Source organism: Diadema antillarum, unplaced genomic scaffold (genome assembly GCF_040938485.1).
Source record: "Diadema antillarum isolate AM-2024a unplaced genomic scaffold, OU_Dant_1.0 seq00000604_RagTag, whole genome shotgun sequence".
Lineage (NCBI taxonomy): Eukaryota > Metazoa > Echinodermata > Echinoidea > Diadematoida > Diadematidae > Diadema > Diadema antillarum.
The window spans coordinates 2,984,116-2,999,284 of NW_027271532.1; the positions used below are offsets into that span (position 1 = coordinate 2,984,116).

Consider the following 15,169-nt stretch of genomic DNA (forward strand, 5'->3'; position numbering starts at 1 on the left):
TAGGAGTACATGTATGTGTGTATGTTTTCAGCAGCCTACTATCTTAAAATACACTTAGTATCTTGGTGGCTCAATTAACAGAAACAGTGAACATTGCTGAAAAAGTTGTAGAGAAATGTTTTAAAAAAAACAACAACAAAAACCTCTCACCCATATCAGATACAAACATTTCAAAATTTTATGTTGTCATTGACAACGTATCAATGAAAATATCACCTTGCTATTGAATTAATTGTTTTTCGATAGTTCATTCGTTCCTACTGTCACGTTCAGAAAAAAAAAAAATGAGATGTGATAAGAAAAGTCCCATACTATTGTAACATCACTCTTTGAAGCATTTAAAAAATTTCAACTAAAATATGTTACTGCTTCATTTCAACACAAGCCAGAAACAGCGGTAGCATGCCAGAACCATGCATCTAGATATTAAAGATTTTTCACACAGAATAACTATTAACCCGTTAAGGACGGACTGATTTTGCTACAACACGCATTTCCCATAGACGCTTGCCCGAATATACTCGGGACTCGTCCTCAACGGGTTAAACAGTACTGTTTTGCGAGAAGAGTTAAAACTATAGCAATGAATGCCCATGAGTACACTGCCTTCTAATGGGAGACATTCGATTTGACGGCGTCAACATACATCATGGCCTCATGTCACAAGACTGGATTTTGCTCAAATAACAACCTTTGATATTGACAAGGGTACAAAGTACTGAGAATAACTCACCATGCACACGCAAGTACCACAATATAATATTGATTATCCTTTAGAATAGTGCAATGATATGCATGACACCTACAACATGTATGGCATTGTGAAGGAGTAAACACAATTTTACCAACCATGTACATGTAAATGACAATTTACTGAATAAATTGGAATTTAACTTCTGTCTTGACACAACTGGCAACCTCCCAAAGCATTATGATGCTGGCACATACATCATCTAATAGAAAAATGTGCTTGAATGATGCATAGATTAGATTTTGGTTCCTAAAGCTAAGAAACATCTGGGGAGAACTTGCGGTTTCAATATCACTGCAATTAAACTCCTGGAGACTAAACCAGGATATACATGAAACAGTCATAGAATTGCACATGTCATATTTTTAACAGGTGCTACATATGCTACACAGGAATACATGGATATGAAATTTGCTTTCAATGTAGGAAACAGAGACTAATATTGATAACAAAGCAATGGTATTTAAATATTTGCCAGAATCATTTGTGGTACATTGTACATTCATGCTCTGCTGAAATGAATAATTTGCCAAGAATTAAACTGTTCTTTCTAGATACTCAATTAATAAAAAAAGTCAATCATATTTATATATGATTTCTTAAAACAAAGGAATGAAAATGATCAAAGAAAAGGAATTAAAGATATTGAACAAAAAATGTAATCCAACACATCACTGACTGTCTTGTTTCTTGTCTGATGACCTACAAACAATATCTAGAGATGAATCATTTCACAAACATTGGAATATGAAGTTATGACCTAATCCTTTTATGAGACCATGTCAGTTGTCTGGTTATCAATTCTTAATACATATTTGTAGATGTTTAATAAAACATGTCTACCATGAATCAATAGATTATTACATGTATAACTATATTCAGATGTGTAGATATGCCTGGTGGCATGAAGTACAATATGACAGGATCTGTTCATATTTGGCCTTCTAACTATACTGCTGTTGTATGCATGGTTGTACAAGTGTATGTGTAAACAGGAGACTTTCACGTGTATGAACAACCAAAGTTATTAACTTTAATTGCTGCAAAGATAGTGTGTGGATTAATGCATTTTCTATCACCCCTCGTAGTTCAATTGTAATTTTCTTATTGCATATAAACCAGTTCTATAGATATATTTCTGAAGTTTATTTCATTTCCAATCACGCAGACATCAGATCTAAGATCTACTTTATTCACCATTGTGATAACAGTTTACACAAAATGTTCATTTCAGAAGCATCTTCTCCTCCTAGATAGTACTGTAGAGGTAGTTTTAGTTTTGCTGGCACTAGACAAAATCCCAGGGTTTGGCACACGGAAATGAGTACTACAACACCACTCCAGACTGGGCCTCACATATTGATTGAGAGGTAAATTTTACTACAATCTTGAGCAAACGTGCTCACAAGAGAAAACATTTTTTTTTTCCGGGGGGGGGGGGGGGGGGGGGGGGGAGGTTCTTCATTCTTTCTGCAGCATTTGTATGTTACATGCTCTTAATCAACGGTTCTTTAATAGGAAATAAATTTACTTTTCCCTGCCAACTATTTCTGAGATGTGAGCAATAGATCTGTGATCTCTGATGAGGGACCTGTGATGTTGCAGTCACAAACTGGTCTGAACATCAATGAGAAACATATGCAGTGAACATACTGTACATTGGCAGCTAAATACTCAGAATCAAATATCTAACATCTTTAAAAAGAACTATTTATATAATCTATATAGCTTACAAAAACATGATACCAGACACAATAAGGTGAGACGAAGTTATGGGCAATATATACTGTACTTCTCCTCTGATCAGAACCTGTCACTCTGTCTGAGACTAGTGTCTGGCAAACAGTTTGGAATAATTCCAACTGGTCAAGAGGACCATCTAACTCAAAAACTAAATACCCACAATATAAGCATCAAAAAATACAGTGACACCTTGGGTAGGCAGCATGAAAAAAAAAGGAATATAGTATATTAATATTTGGCTGTGAGCTAATCTTAAAAGTGTCACTGACTTCTCGTGATCATGCCCAAACATCATAATTTGGAAAATCCTGCAGTTCATGCTCAACATTTTCCTCGCATAAAAAGAAAAAAAAAATGGGGGAAAAGCTCCACTCTCTAAGAGGATCAATGTATGAAGAAGAAAGTGATTGGCATCTTACCATGTTGGGAAAACTTGAACTTTGTAACTTTTCGGACGGCATTAAGCTTCGACAACACTGCAGAGTCCAACCAGCTGGCTATTTTTCTTATCACTGTCACACAGTCAACTCCCATGCATGTTTCTTCTCAAAGAAGTCGCATCTAAATCCAACAGTTTTCTTGAAGTTTTTCCCTTTCTGCCAACTGATTGAGCCGCCAGCCATCAACGGCAAATTAGCCCGATAGATTCCCAAGGATTCCTCTCCGACGATTTCCCCCCTTGTTTTTCCTCCAAGAGAACAGATTTGGGAGATTCCACCGACAGAATCAATTTCCACGCAGTGATAGACACCAAAGTGATGGCAGCAGATATCCCATCCTTGAGGCACATTTGGTAAGAGAGGCACGCACAGTCCCATTATCGTATCCCCCCCCCCCCCACCTCCAAATGAGTCGCGCGTCATCGCGGGAAGAAGAGATAACTGACAACAGGTTGCGTGGTGGACACAAAAATATCTGTCACTCTTTTTTTTTTTTCAGTGGGGAGTGTGCCTCGCTCCACAACACGTGCCCTTACAATTAGTGACTGTCTAGGCTAAGTGACAAGTGGAACAATGGTCAAAGTGGTAAGAGAAGGAAAGGGGGGCAGTGTGTATGGGACAGTAGTCATGGATGTTATGCATGGAAGTGATAATCCCACGACCTTCCTTCTTTTTTTTTGCTGCCGCTTCGGCAAACTTCTGTTTGGCACGATTGAGGCATCTGCCACCTGACAAATCATACCAAGTCAGTGCTGCTTGGAGACCAGTCTGAATAATATCGGGTATTACCTGTCATTTATTTTGGGCTCTTAAACACTCTACGGTATTGGCTTCAACCTGCTCCCAGAAAGCATGCACTGTACAAATTATGTAGGTGCACAGGGTTACCGCTTTACAAAATACTCCTCGATTTCTCCTCAACCATCACCCACGCATTGAGATGCTGACCTAATTGATTCGATGATTCTCATCTCAAAAGAATTATCTTGTAAAGGCGTTTTCAAATCAGCCCGATAAAATCCAAACTCAAGATTTTTTTCACGACTGCAAACACGCTAGGCAAAATGGGATATATCGCTCTAATTTCTTGAGGTGAATTCACATTATCAAATAGCGCGCTGGTTTGCAAATCATCCTGCTATTTCAAAAATTTCCCAAGTTTGAGTCAAGAAATTTTCTCAAGCTTAGCTTTTAGATTAGTGCGCTAATTAATCTGAAATCGCATTATGAAATAGCGTGCTATTTTGTCATTGGGATATGAAAATCCAAACTCGGGCTGATGTGCAACTGCCTTGGCTCATTCTTCAACCACAGGGCACAATGTCCTCTATTAAGTTAGCTCTGTAGATGTACCTATGCATACATTCAATTGTGTGAAAATTTTTCAGCAGTAGTTTTCAATGGTTATTCACAGTGAGTGACTTCATGTAGATACTGAATGCCACTACTATACTTGTATTGTGTGTGTGCTTGTGTGTGTTTTTTCACAGTGCATGAATCCGCACTTGAATATGTACAAGTACAGTCAAAAAACAATACTGTCATGCTACGCTGAAAGTGTCACACCAAGGAATATTAGTCAGCTTTGACAAGAAATGCCATGCAATTGAATCAATGGCAGTGAGATGGAAAAAAAATGAGAACAACACGGATGAGAGAATTACTTATATTTGTGGACAGGAAGAAGGCAGAGAAAATGTCTCCACAGGTCTTTGAAGGGAAAAAGATTTTAAACCAACAAAATAGAATAAAAACTACAGGATTGTAACAAAGGGGAATACTGTAGAAAGACATGGTTAGAATATATTACCAAAAAAAACCATTAAGAAATCTAGAGAAAATGGAGGAAGCATAGAAGGCAAGAATAGTGCTCATACATAGAATATTAAAGTTACTGAATTTTTAATCTAAAATATTGCAAGGCTACATATAAATATGCACAACAAGACTGATAAGTTGTAATTGTTCTAATTTCAAACAATTAATTTTACATAAAAATAATCTACTTGCTAAGGAATCAGTCTACTTTTCATCACTGTGCCAACTTCTTTAGGCATGAATTGTAAACATCAAGATAAATTCATCTGGTTAATGATTCTGCATTTTCAATTCAAACATTTGAATTATGCAAAATACTACACCTTAAATCAGTGGTAATCTTTCTGTGCAATCATACATTGAAGGAAAGCATGCATTTAACACAATAGTCAATCCAATTTTTTTTTTCCTAAGGACCAAATGCTTCCTTGTTTGAAGTTGATTTAATTCTGGAAAACAAAGTTCTAAAGTGCCATAATGCATTGGCTCATAGTGAAATCTATTAAAGAAACACATGCACACACAGACACACACAAAAGAAACAAACATAAAAGCAGCTAGTTCCCCTGAAATACAGTAACTGATAGTAATCTCCATTCTCCATTAAGAGTAGGAAGTAACACAATCATGTATGAAGTGAATTATTTCTAAAGGAAGCATGCATGTAACACAATAATCAGTCACAACTTTTTTTTTCCTGACCAAATGCTTCCTTCTTTGAGATTGATTTCAAGTGGTAAAACAAAATTCAAAAGTGCCATACATTGGCTCATAGTGAAGTCCATAAAAACAAAAACAGAAAAACATGAAACAAAAAAAAGGGCTCAGCTATAGTTTCCCTGAAATACAGTTACTGATAAAAAACACCTCCATTCTCCAACTAGAGTTAGGAAGTAAAACATGTATGAATCACTGATTTTAAGTAAGAAATTTGCAATCAACTGAACTTAGAAAATAATTGCATTAAATGCTGCAAATTATTCACAAGTAATGCTGAATATCATATTCAACATTCTATCCCCTATAGATCTTCAGCATTGTCTACTGATGTATGATTGCATTATAAAATCATTAAATGAATTTAAATGCCTCCAAACCCAAACCACATGCAAACGGTGAACAAGGGTAAAACTTCCCAACAACTTCCTGCAAGTGGCTAGAAAACAGGATGCACAGGCAGGACGCATGCACCACTTCGAGAAACGTTGAGGAAATTAAGACCAGACTTGGGAGACGGAGATTTTGGAAAGCATCTCTACTACTTACTACCACACTACAGGATAGGCAGGAAAGTAGTGCTATAGAGAGGCAGAGAAAGAATGACTATTTGTGATGCCCTCGTGGTCAGTATTTAATTTAGTGGATATTCGAGGAAGCTCACATTTGTATGGTCTGTCTGGCACTGTTTTGTCAGTTTTATTTCTTTTTAAACTGTTAAAACAATTGGTTAACCTACAAATCTTCTGTAGAAAACAAGTCATTTACTAATCAATTTGAAAAACAAAACAAAACAAAACAAAAAAAAATCCACCAAAAACTTGATTAAGATGTAGGCCATCTCATAGACATGTTGCATAAACATTATTAAACTTTTCAGCAGATGACCATGAAAGTATTAAATGCTTTCTCTTTTTTTTTTCTTTTTTTTTACTGAACATTTGGGAATTGTTTTCTGTAAAGTAAAATCAAAACAAAGAATCTCTTGGAATAATGGGATAAAAGTGTTAAGTAGGCCCATGTTAAATACACGTAAAGCTTAATATAAATCATAGTTTCACTTCTCCCCCAAAGATGAGACAAATATATGTAAAAACTGACATGTAGGCCTTCACAAGCATCAACATAAAATATGTCACCGTTTCATCGACAACACATCGTATTCAACTTGAGAGGAGGTGCACAATAATGTTGAATGGTTTTTATACAATAGACACAGTATCCACGATGTATGCCATTCCAGTTTCTCCTTTTCACATTTTTTCCCATTCTTATGATTTCAAATCTAGTAGTAGTAGGCCTACCCATCTAATACTCTGCAGCATGCAGGCAGCCTGCATGGCAGCACACGCAGCGTACAGTATCAATGACATGTCATCATTGTGATCAGGAACATGACCAACACGTATATTATTATGATTGCCCATTGTACACCTGGAGCCAAAACTTTACACCAGTAAATTTATTGGCAGTAAGAAACAATGGGATGAGGGAATTGGCAGTGGTACTCAGAAGGCCAGGCGAAAAAAACATTTCCCGTGTGTAATACTACCGAAATTCCATGTTTACTCGTCAGGAGTAAAAAGTTCTGCCCTCCTACTTAGTGGTAGCTACCCGGGGGAAGGAGCTAGCTACCAATACCAAAAGATCGAGTGTTGATATATTACAAGATATCTGCTATCCGGGACATACGGACCTAGAAGCAGGTATCATCGAAACTTACACCTGTGAGTAAAGAGAATTCTTACGAGAATATGTGATCAGTCAAATTATGAATGGGATTGAATTATACTCACTGTATGCTCGCTTTATATTATTCCGTCTAGATCTATATTGTGTGATGGTAGGTAATGTTTTCCTCTCACAATTCAGAGCCCGATGGCGATGATCACTTTCAACAGTTGCATGCAGATGCAGTTACCTTGCTCATTATAGAAATCCATTGGTGTTAGTCATGCAATCCGGAAGTGGTGGGTTGGACATTTCTACAGTACACATCTGACAAGTGGCTTATTTGGGTCGATACATTTGATGAGTAGGTAGTAACTATGGATCTTGTTTTAATGTAGAAAAAAATGTTTATATTCAAGATCATTTTGGTCCAGAATAAATGCATGAAAATATTTTAATTTATTATTTTATCATAAAAAAAAATCAAACAGCAGGTTTATTTTGCAAATACTCTACATTATATTTTATCTGATGCATAATGAACCCTAAACTGAAAATGGAATCACCCCGCACATTTCTAAAAAGATGGCGAGAACAGAATAGGAGTGTCCGAGTGGAAGAAGAGGCCGCCGAAAGTGACAACTTTTCAAGCAGTATTTCAAGAAGTGTTTGGAAAAAAGACTCCTTACGTTTTCCTACAGCACACACTGCATGTTTGTCTGGCAAAACGGTAAATGCATGTCAGTAATTTGATTACTGATAGTACGAATTAGTTATTAGAGATACCGGTAGATGATAATAGAACATCGTTCTGTGTGCTGTGCGTGTGGTGGTGTGGTGATGCATATGATGTGGTTCTCGCCAATTGGTACTGTGGTATGAGCTGTGAAGGGATGGATGTTGCACTGATGTTGCCTGTACCTCCATCGTACTCCCAGGCCTTTCCCTTGCTTGCATTAGGAAAACCGGAGAGGAGGAACGAAATGTGCAGATGCAGCTGTTCAAATTCATGTAATGCTGGGTACAAGATGTGTTCTTGGGTAGTGCTTGTAATTTCTATGCATATTAAACATTAGACAGAAAGATCCGTCTGTCCGGAGGACTCTTTTGTATTTTGCCATTAACGCCGTCCTCCGTAGACAGAAGGAAGGTTGCAGTACCCATTGCTGTGTGGATGTTCTTAACCACTGTCTCTATGGAAAATTGGGTGAGGTACCTCACCCTTCTCGATTGCGTCTAATTCACGGCCCTAGGTCGGCAAATTTAAACTTGAATAGTTAAATCAACTATTCAAGAACAGACTGCACTCACCAGATTAATGAATAATCCAATATTTCGGTCGAATTTTCAACGCAAAACACACATCAACCAGCCCGTCGCGTCGTCACGTTCAAACTGCAGAAACATACAGTATGAATCTATTAGCCAATCACATGCGAGGTAGTTTCTACGTGTTTTTTTTACTTAATAAAGTACCTCGCATGTGATTGGTTTACAGATTCAAAATGGCGACTTACAGCTAGCGAACGGTGATGTTGCGATATGGATAAAATTTCTGCATTATAACCGCGTTACTGTGAGTATTTCGATTGCAAAATGTGAGAAATTAACCCCAAATATTGCTGCATAATGTGTCATATCATGTCAAACTTGTTTGAATGTAAAAAAGCTGCCTGTAATTTGGTTTATCGTAACGTTTTATCTGTGCGCTACTGCCACACAGTAGCTGGCATCATTGACTTCGGTCTGTATACAGAGGGGATCCGTGAAGCCAGACGCAGTCTCCGCGGAACATTCCCCAACGGACAGATACAGACCGATCTTTCGGTCAAATTAAACATGAACTTATCAACATGCAACACTCAGTAACAGAATGACCATCCTATACTGTATAGCACTCTGCTGCTGGAGTGGGCCTGAATTATCGTTACCTGCATTAGATTTCTACCAGAGCTGAAATACCTATGTCTATGATTACGCCCAGTAAGTCAAACACTTGTATGTTTATGTTGAGGGCCAACTATACACAGCCCTGTCGCTGTACAGAAGTGTCACGAGGCGCACACGACACTGAGGACAGGGACGCCATTGGTCGGTCTAGTACTAGTACGTAGTAGTAGGTGGCCATTCAACAGATCAACAATCCTGAGCCTGTAGAGTTCAGTGTGATGCATCCATGACCATGGGGTGGTCAATTTATGCAATCTGGATCTGGATTAAATGTATCCTATGTGCATTGTACGCTACGTTTATGCTCCTGTTTCCAGTGATCATTGAGCGTAGACTTGAAGGCAGAAGGCATTAACTGATAATGCTGCCTGAACAGTATCTGCACGAATGCTATTCCAAGAAATCACTGCTCTCTGGCTAAAAGAAGTGCAGCAACACCTTCCTTTATACAACTCAAAGCAGTTCTGTACCCCATTGCCAGCATTGGCTTTCTCATACTTAAAAGTTGATGCCACATGCCACAACAGGCCCAAACCTTACTGTACAGTATATGCCATTATATTTAGCGAGTCTATTTGTTTTTTTTTTAATCGGGACTGCATGACAATTTTGTGAGTGGCTAAATTCGCGATTGTGGAGTACAGTACTGAATGGAAAAACATGTGTGTATGTCACATTCATGTTGGGATGAGAGTTAATATTTTGGTGTGTTTTTAAATTTGTGAATAGCACCCGATTTGTGAAATTAAAAAAAAAATAAAAACCTCACGAAATATTCGGCGTATACAGTATTTAAATCCTAATCCTAAAGTATGCTTATGCAGGATGATGTATGAGACAATAGTTTTAGGCAGAGTAAAGCAAGCCGCCCATAATTCGACCATAATGCCATCCGAAATTGGACCGCCGGCTACATGTAGAAACCTACTGTACATGTATGCTGTATGCGGTCAAATTTTGACATGGGAGGTCAAACCTTGGGCGGGTGAATACAGAACTCAATTTGTACCACCACAGTAGCCAGTACTGTGCATGGCATCATCTTTCAGGTTTACTACTAGCCTAGATCTAGACAACAAAATATTTAGGTGATACGCTATCAGCGTATCACCTATTGTGATTGTCAAAATTTCTCTTTTTTTTTTATTCTTCTTTCTTTCTGCCACATTTTGTGTCGTCAATATCTCAACAATGACATTACGGAATGACATGACATTTTCAGTCAACATGTCTCATAACAATATCTAGCCACAATAAGGTTTTCATGACAGTAACATATCTATGACGTCATCTAGGCGCCATTTTGTGATTTTCGGACCTTGTCACATGATCGATCATAACTTCATAACTAGATATCATTTCTGTATCATTTTCGGTGGACATAAAGTTCAGGTCACGCTCTATCTTACTTTTTAACGCTAGTTATCCAGGTCTTCATTACGCGCGCGTCAAAATTTTAAAAGGCTCAAAACGACTTCCCAATGGGAAATCTCGAAGTTTCAGACAATTTTAAGCGTTTCAAACATTTTTTCGCGTGCGCGTCCGTCCGCGCAATTTCACGCGCAGAGGGCGTAACCAACATGAAAATGCAATTTTTTTGACTGATTTGGATTTCTGATACTTTGAGTAACAATATCCATTGATATCCCATCGATTTTGACCTATAACAAAGGAATGCACTGGCGTCAAAGTTGAAATTCCGCGCGCGCGTTTTTCTGCAAATATAGTGAAAAAACATGTTTTTGTTTTTGTCGCCATAGCTCTTTAAATCGTCCTGTGACCCTATATTTCTATTGCATATTACAAAAGCATATGAATTGGAAATAACGTTTCAAGTACCAATATTGCCAGGAAAACTCATGACGTCATCATATCATCATCTGAAATCAAAAAAGTGGAATTAATTTTTTTGAGGTACTGTTTCTGACATTCATTTGCTCGTATCTCTGTTGTTTAAGCTCAATATTATCCCAAATTCAGATATGTTGTACTTTGAACATTTGCCTCTCAAGTCCATGTAATGATTTTGAAATATGATGACGTCATCATACTAGAAATTGTGATTAAAGGTAAAGACTCAAAATCAGACAAGTTTACGTGTTATGTCTATGGGAGGTGATTTTTTTTCAAACCATGCATTGACTTGACAACGTTTAAGCACCTTTACCTCATCTAATTTTGTTTCATTTCCTCTGAAACATAAATATGTTGTAGCTGAGACAATAAGCTTTAGTAATCATGCATTTTATGTTTTCAAATCTCCTCATCAGGTTGATAATTTTGTAGTTTAAATCTGAAAATGAGAATACAATCTGTACGGAACGATTCCCAATTTTTCTTTGCAACTATATATTGATCGAATCCACGCTGCCACTTGTGGGAAGTTGAATAGCGCCATCACAAGGCAACACACTCACGATGGTATTTAGATTTAAGTTTCGCACTCGATCTTCAGGACAGCCATGTGGCATAATCGGTTAGCGCGCTGGTTGTTCATAACGCCATACCGGAAGGCGAGAGGTTCGACTCCCGCAGGACTTTCATCCGTTCTTTCTTTTTTTCTCTTTTTTTCGGCAGTTCAGCTTTACTCCGATATCATTTATCGTATTATTTTATCAAGTGTACGTAACCCGTGAACACGGCTGCTCTATTTCCCTTGTTTTGTATTGGAGTTTGGAGATTGGGTTTGCTTCATTAATTTTGTCACACTTAATGTTGTAAATTGCCCCCTGTTACAGTGTCCCGCTTACCACCTTTCGTTTGCTCTTTCCTTTTCTCTTCATTGGTTATTGTTATACTGTAACAGGATAGGTGGTAGGAACATGTACGTTTAAATAACTGGCAGGAATGGGAGCTGAATTGATTAACTCTAGTCCAGGTGTATGGCGTCTCGCTCATCTCTTTGAAATTCCAGGTTGCTATTGTTTGACCCAATAACGGAGTTGTAGACAGGTTTTATGTTGCTATAGAGGTATCTTGTGCAACATGAATAGAAGGCATCACTGTTTAGTAGTAGTAATGAACTTTTTCATGTTGTAAATGATATAAAGATATGAATTTCATATCTAATCTTCGGGACAGCCGTGTGGCTTTATAGTCGCTTAGCGCGCTGCATGGTCATTATGCACTACCTTAGGACGAGATGTTCGGGACCCGCAGGACGCTATTATTTTTTTTCTCTCCCTCTCTTTCTTTGTTTTTCTTTTGGCAGTTCAGCTTCATTCCGATGTCATTACCCCACGACACACAGACACTCAAGTTCCCCCCTTTTTTTTTGTCGGAGGCTGGAGGTTGGATTTGCTTCATTTATCATACGTAATGTTGTAAAGTGCCCTTGGTATACAGTGCCCCGCTTGCCACCTTTCGTTTTCTCTTTCCTTTTCTCAACGTTTGTTCCTGTTACACTGCACAAGACAGGTCGGAAAATAATTTACATAACTCAACTGGAGCAGGAATGGCAACTGAATAAATTAATTCTAGGCCAGGTGTATGGTGTCTCGCTCGTCTCTTTGAAATTCCAGGTTGTTATTGTTTGACCCAATAACGGAATTGTAGACAGGTTTTATGTTGCTATAGAGGTATCTTGTGCCACATGAGGAGAAAGCATCACTGTTTAGTAGTAGTAATGAACTTTTCCATGTCCCTCCATGTCAGTTATAGTGTGTTCAAAGGGGTTGTGTGTCTATCTGCCAAAGAAAAGGAAAACCTTATTTTAGTCATGGCTGTTTCTCTATACGTAGACGTAGGTAATGAGTGTTGTTGGTATCTGAGCAGTGAATAACACAGCATCAGGCTAAAATCCCCCTTAGTTATACGCGCTAAGCGTTCAATTTGATATATCTTTATTATTTTATGTAGTCAATCACTGCTAATGGAGTTACAGAATTATGTTATGACACCTTTCACTGAAAGTTTGTAAAGCAAAGTTTCTGGACAAGGCAAGCAATTGTACATGAATAATACCAATTATTTCAGAGGGAAATTATGGTATACCTAAATGTAAGGGTATCATTGCTTTGGAATTGCTGAGACAATAATCTAGGCACGAGGGCTTCCACTTCTAATAACTGATCCCTTTGAAGATGTGTCGGTCACGAGTGATCGTCATGATTCATCTTTCACGTAGAAGCTTCCGTTCCACACTCTTGGTTCGAGAAGACTTACACCATCATACTTCAAATTGTTATTAAAGGTAAAGACTCAAAATCGGACAAGTTTACGTGTATTGTCTATGGGAGGTGATTTTTTTTTTTTAAACCATGCATTGACTTAACAACGTTTAAGCACCTTTATCTCAGCTGATTTTGCTTGATTTCCTCTGAAACTTTAGTATGTTGTAGCTGAGACAATAAGCTGCAGTAATCATGCATTTTATTCTTTGAAATCTCCTCATCAGTTTGACAATTTTGCAGCTTAAACCTGAAAATGAAAATGGAATGTGGACAAAACGATTCCTCATGTATCTTTCACATACATAAGTTTACGTTCCCCATATTTTCTCGTCGAGACGTATGGCCGAGTGGATAAAGGCGACGTCTCAGAGACTTGAGGTTGCGGGTTCGAACCCCACAAAATCACGAAACAAAATACTTAGCTATTTTACTTTTTTGTTCTTCAATTTTGTATTACATATTCGTCCATGTAGAAATCACGTTCGTATATAAACGCACCTACACACACACACACAGACACACACACACGCCATATCCCTCTTTTTTGTGTGTTGGAGACCACATTGCTTCAACTGCAGCAAAATTTTGCAGGTTGACTTTGTCAAACCGATCATAGTATGTAATGACGACGACTGAGGTGTTGTACTTTGAACAATTGTCTTTCAAGACGATGTCATTGTTTTGTAATTTGATGACGTCATTACACTGAAAATTGTGATTAAAGGCAAGGTATCAAAACCAGCCGATTATAGGTTTTATGTCTGCGGGACGTATTTTTCCCAAGTTGCCAGAAATGGCATAGCGACCTCAGTCGTTACAAGGCCGCTTTTCCGTCTAGCAATGCAATAGATGTTCACATGGCCACGTTAGTTGAGTGGGCATTGACTTTCCCCCTGTTATATCTATACATTGTTGTTGTTTTTTTCTTACCATTTCCGTGGATGACCCGCGGCCGAGTGGTTACAGAAACGGTTTCGCATGCACGCTCAATATAACTTCAAGGTGCCTATATCACATTCTTTCTTGTCGATCACAGATGACCGTCATCTGATGACCACAAGCGTATCACCTAACTCGTCCTCAATGTGACGAGTTTTCATGTCTCGTTTCATTTTTTTTTTCTTAAATGTAGACTCAATGTAGGTCTTTGTGATGTACAATGTAGGTCTGGGCATGATGTTGATGACTGGGCCAATGGGGACAACATATTTTGTTCCATTTCAAGCAGTTTGATTTAGGATGGCACAGACAGACATGATCGTCGTGAAATAAATGTCACACTGGTTAGGTTACAAGTGGTGGTCATACAGACAATGTGAAATGACGTAGCTAGTGTGGTTCTTTAAAGTTTTGATCTTTGGGCAAGGAAATTAGATTTCCAATGGAGGGCAACAATGCCGCCCAAAAATAGCCATTTGAAAGTAGGACTTTCCAAATTTGGAGGATTGCAATTAGCTATACGGCTCTCACCACTGGGGGCAGTAGACCCTAATGATTTCATTGTGGCCACAACTTCCGACTCTCGCTCTCATCTCTCCCCAGTTGCCAAAGTGTGTCCCTCTCTGAGAACAATTCAATGACAGCAACAACAACAAAAAAAGTATGAATCATTGACAGAACCAGACCCAGAACATGCAACAAACCTGCATGTTATTTTGTCAAGCAAGTAATGTGGGACAGCTTGCTAAAATCTTCATTTATGCAAGTAAGAGAAATCCAGGCTCCTTTGATGCCCTACCAACTAGTTTCCAGTCAGTCATTGTGCAAGTGACAGGCAGTTGTGTTAGCTGTGCCAGATTGGAAAATAGATGTCACATGACCAAATTCGACCTTCAGCACATTAACCAATCTCAATAGCATTGCTAAAGTGCCCTTGTGTGGTCAGATGTGTACACTTATTTGCCTTC

The 15,169-nt window shown here is 38.2% G+C and overlaps 1 protein-coding gene across 1 annotated transcript in view; it reads right to left on the reverse strand.

Moving 5' to 3' along the window:
• The window catches only part of LOC139735882 (uncharacterized), a 121,639-nt gene extending 114,224 nt beyond the window's left edge, over positions 1-7,415 (reverse strand). The window contains exon 1 of the mRNA XM_071646634.1: positions 7,266-7,415. The gene's annotated coding sequence lies outside the window, so the exon portion shown is untranslated. The remainder of the gene's footprint in view (positions 1-7,265) is intronic.
• Between the last annotated feature and the right edge of the window lie 7,754 nt (positions 7,416-15,169).